The 5,128-nt window shown below is 35.8% G+C and overlaps 1 non-coding gene across 1 annotated transcript; it reads right to left on the bottom strand.

Annotated features, from left to right (window-relative positions):
• Nucleotides 1-3,272: 3,272 nt before the first annotated feature.
• LOC132649825 (U4 spliceosomal RNA) lies at nt 3,273-3,410 on the bottom strand. The gene has a single exon (XR_009588331.1). It is a non-coding gene; the product is annotated as a U4 spliceosomal RNA (small nuclear RNA).
• Nucleotides 3,411-5,128: the final 1,718 nt, after the last annotated feature.

Here is a 5,128-nt window from a genome sequence, read left to right as displayed (position 1 = left end):
CTGACAAATCAGAAATGAGTTTCCTTTCTCAGTCCTCCAATCTTTCCATGGAAGACAAGCAGGAGAGTTTTGTTTTCTTTTATTTTCATTCATTCATTCATTCATTCATTCATTCAGTGTCTCTTTCTGTGTGGGTGAGTTTGCTTGTATATGTTCACAAATGAGGTCAGAGGTGACTGTAGGTGTACCCTTTAACTGCTCTCTGTCTTACCTTTTGTTTTTTTCTACAGGATGCAGAGTGCAGGGAATCATGTGAAAGAAGGGGGAGTTAGTATGACGTGGAGAGGATAGGAGTTCCACAAGGACCAAATATATCTGGGCACAGGGGAGACTATTTCTCCAAACAAGGACCATGTAGGGATATAACCTGGAACCTCTGCTCAGATGTAGCCCGTAGTAGCTCAGTAGCCAAGTGGGTTTCCCTAGTAAGGGGAACAGGGACTATTCTGACAGGAACTCAATGGCTGGCTCTTTGACCTCCCCACTCCCAAGGGAGGAGCAGTCCTGTTAGGCCACAGAGGAGGACTTTCCAGCCAGTCCTGAAGACATCTTATAAAACAGGGTCAGATGAAAGGGGAGGAGGTCCTCCCCTATAAGTGGAGTTGGAAAGGGGCAGGGAGGAGATAAGAGAGGAAGGGTGGGATTGGAAGGGAATGAGGGAACTGGATACAGCTGGGACACAGAGTTAATAAAATGTAACTAATAATAAAAAAAGAATAATAAATAAATAAATAAATAAATAAATAAATCTCATGCTTATTATTACACTTCAGGCAGTACTGAGATATAAATGGTTACAAACTCTTTTATTGGTTCCAAAGGAAAAAAAAATATCATATTATTTAAAACCTCTTTGCTACAAATTCATTTGTATAGATGCTAATAAGCCTCATTAATAATACTGATATTTTGGCAATTTGATTTATTTGTTGACTTTTACGCTTTTTTAAATTAATTACAGTTTATTCACTTTGTATCACAACTGTAGCCCCCTCACTCAAATGCTCCCAATCCCATCCTCTCTGCCTCTTCTCCACCCATGCCCCTCCCCCAGTCTACTGATAGGGGAGGATTTCCGCCCCTTTCATCTGATTCTAGTCTGTCTGGTCTCATCAGGAGTGGCTGGACTTTTAATCTCTAGAATAGATTAAATAAAAAATAAACAAGTGAAGCTGGACACAAACAATTCTGAGAATAATTTTCTGCTGTCCTGTTTAATTATCCTAGTTAATAATTTCCATTTCTCTATCATGGTTCTGTATTTAAATATGTATTTCAGAAAGTTCTAACTTCACAAGAAATGCTTACAGAGAAAATTGATGACAATTCTTGGACCATTGATTGTTCCAGATTTGAATTAAGAAAGCTTTCCAAATAGAAGATATTTTAATAACTACAGAACAGAATGAAGAAGTTGAGTGTGCCATTGTCTCTGTACTAGACACTTCTAGGCTCCTGTATAAATTCATGGTCTTAGATTTAGGTTAAAGCAGTACTCTTTGCAGAGCACTGATTGGAGCTGGTAACAGAACTTTCTGCATCCATGTATCAGTAGCTGTGTTGTTGCTTGTATCATAGATCTTGGCCTAGCTTTCATGTAGCTGAAAATTTCCTATTTTCATATAGTCACACTCTCTTTTGGGTTCTTGTTTCAGGTTTTTTTTTTTTTTTCAATGCAGTTTATTCAGGAACATTGAACAATCCTCGGACCCTGGGGAAAGCCAGCCCACAGCTTAAATAGCCTCTGGGTAGCCAACCCAGGCGTGCCACGTGGGCAATGCAGATAGGTCCACATACATGGAAGCAAGCCAGATCCTCGGCCTTAGCCAAATGTGGAGTTGTTCGTGACAGAGAGCACTCACCATCGGGAAGGTGGAAGGCGGAAATCAGCTCCATCTTTAAGGCATAGCATTCCGCAGCTCTCTACAGTTCCCCCTTTTTGTTTTAGACGCATCAGGCAAGAGTAGAGGTCTGATCCCTGATATTAGAAATAAATTGGGACTTTGTACAGATGTTCATTTCGGTGTCATCCACCCAAAGAGCATCAGACCGTCCGATACCTTTTTCTCAGAGGCGGGACAGTTTTGATGTTAGACAACCAACTCACTAATTAGATTTCTGACGCAAAAAAAAAAAAAAAAGGTTTAAAATGTCTCTAACTTGCTTTCAAGTTTATAATAACCAATTCTCATTTTCCTAAACTGATACTTTCCTACTAATGCTTTTTAATATTAATACTTGAATTATGTTATCACAGAAGAATAATTGATACAGTTTTTATTATAATCACCTTTATTACCTGTGCTGTTTAATCTTCATCGTTAGTTTTATTGGATTGAAAAGAGACTAGGGAATTAGTGAAGTACAATTCTGAATTAATTAGAAGGAACATGGATATTTTGGTAAGGTTAATTCTAGTATACAGCATCCTATTTGTCTCTTGTTGATTTTGTAATATTTATAGCCTTGGCAAAATAGTAAAAACAAGTGACAAATATATACAGATATGCATATATGTGTGCATATATACCTATATCATTATATATATATATATATATATATATATATATATATATATCAGTCAAGTTGTTAAACTTTAACTTAACATAACACCCATTTTCCAAGGTAGAAAATTCTTATCAGATTGATCTTGCAGATACTTAAACATATAGATACATACACACACACATATAGTGCACACAATGTATATGTGTGTGTTGACCTTGATTTTTTTTTTAACAAACTTACATTATTTAGTGTTCTTAGAAGCTTCTACCTCTCTTCCAATCACCCAACACCATGTAGGAGGGAAGAAGGTTAGTTGGGATAGGGGACAGAGTTCTTTCTGCTGCTTCATGCTGGGTAGGGTCAAAGGATTCTTTTGGGGGCAAAACCAGTATCAGTCATCCAGAAACCCAGCAGTCCAGGGAACCAGCAAATCAGCAAATGCAACAGCAGGATGAGCCAGCAGCAGGCTGCCCTCCTCCAAGCATCTGCTCCTTCTTTCCCTGGGCTGTCAATATTTACATCCCTCAAAGTCCTCAGAATTCATCTAATTTCACCCTGCAAAGACCACATTCTACTTGACACATTTTACAGCTGTGGACAAACTAAAATCCCCAACATGGAATTTTAACAAAAACATGTTTATATATCATAAACCCAAATGTCCACAATGTGTGTGCGAGTGTGTTTATGTGTGTGTGTTTGTGTAATTATATATATATATGAATTTTTCCAAATATAAAATAGAAAAAGTAGCCCAGTATTCAAATTTTTAAATTTTTTTGAAGAATATAACTAATTTATTATTATAAGAAGTAAAAATTTGAACATTTTAAGTTTTCAATTAGCAATAATCGCGCCTCGGATAAACCTCATTGGCTACGATACTGCCACTGCGCAAAGCTGAAAATTTGAACATTTTAAAAATAATGTATTTTCACATTTCCTAAGTATCTTCTCTGATTCTTTTTTTTTTTTTTTATCAGTTACATTTTATTAACTCTGTATCCCAGCCATGTCCCGATCCCTCATTCCCTCCCAGTCCCTCCCTCCCTCCCTCATCTCCACCATGCCCCTTTCCAAGTCCACTGATAGGGGGGACCTCCTCCCCATTCATCTGATCCTGTTTTATCAGGTATCTTCAGGACTGGCTGCAAAGCCCTCCTCTGTGGCCTAACAGGACTGCTCCTCCCTTCGGGGGTGGGGAGACCAAAGAGCCAGTCATTGAGTTCCTGTTAGAAATAGTCCCTGTTCCCCTCACTTTGGGAAACCAATTGGTTACTGAGCTACCACAGGCTACATCTGAGTGGAGGTTCTAGGTTATATCCATACATGGTCCTTGGTTGAATGTCAGTCTCAGAAAAGACCCTGTGCCCAGATATATTTGGTCCTTGTGGAGCTCCTATCCTTTCCCCATCAGACTAACTCCCCTTCTTTCTTATGATTCCTTGTACTCTGCCAAAGGTTTGGTCATGAGTCTTTTTTTTTTTTATGTGTACTCAATTCTGTAGCAGACAAAGAAAAATTTGATTAGAGTTATATTAGTTATAAAGTTATAACTATATTAGTTATTAGAGTTATATTAGTGTTTATATATATAATTACACAATATATATTACAAATTACACAATATATATATTACAAATATACATATATATATATATTTAGGGAACATTGACTTGTTTCCTAAAAAGTCAGTGCATTTTCTGCTTTCTTAAACATAGCTAGAACAAAAGAAATGAAGTCCTCGAAGTGTTTTTACAAAATGCTGGAAGCATGTTGTAACAGACTTTGTATGACATCTTGTCTTGCTACCTTTATCCCAGCTGGGTCAGATGTTCCTGCTCTTCCTCTAGGTAATTTTATAACATTTGATTCGGGAGTTTATTTAATTTCCCAATTAGGGATAAGAACAAACTTTGGAATAGAAAAATTAGCCTCGGGAAACTCAACAAAAATTTTGTCAAATATATGGCTCACATTTCAGTAATCTCTGCTACCTTCTAATTGTGGCTTATCTATGACTGTACTCTGTCATATAAATAAAAGAATAATGTCATCCTTATCTCATTGTAGTTATAGTGATAAGTGCATAGAGTCTCTAATCAAAGATAGAAAATTCTCATTGAATAGTTTACTTCAGTAGGAAATAATGTTAAGAGTAACTAATTCAAAACATTTCTAGTATGTTGAATTTTTTCCAAATATAAAATAGAAAAAGTAGCCCAGTATTCAAATTTTTAAAATTTTTTATGTGTACTCAATTCTGTAGCAAAGAAAAATTTGATTAGAGTTATATTAGTTATAAAGTTATAACTATATTAGTTATTAGAGTTATATTAGTGTTTATATAATTTTATATTAAAGAAGGGATGCTTTTTAATAGTAGACAGTTTTCTTTTATGAAAAAGAATAAGATTATTACAGAGATTATACAAAAATTGGAAACAATGTTCTTATGATTATGTAAGATGGAGAAAAATTTTTGCTTATCAGAATATTTCTACATTTTTGTTTCAGTTTGACATCATCATAAACCAAAGGGGGGAATATTAGTTTAAAATTAATATCAGACTTATACTAATACCATGACACATATAATAATGAAGGCATACTGGTTAGT

The sequence above is a fragment of the Meriones unguiculatus genome, chromosome 21, assembly GCF_030254825.1.
Source record: "Meriones unguiculatus strain TT.TT164.6M chromosome 21, Bangor_MerUng_6.1, whole genome shotgun sequence".
NCBI lineage: Eukaryota > Metazoa > Chordata > Mammalia > Rodentia > Muridae > Meriones > Meriones unguiculatus.
The sequence above is the reverse complement of the archived record's forward strand: the minus strand, read 5'-3'. Positions and strand labels throughout refer to the sequence as shown.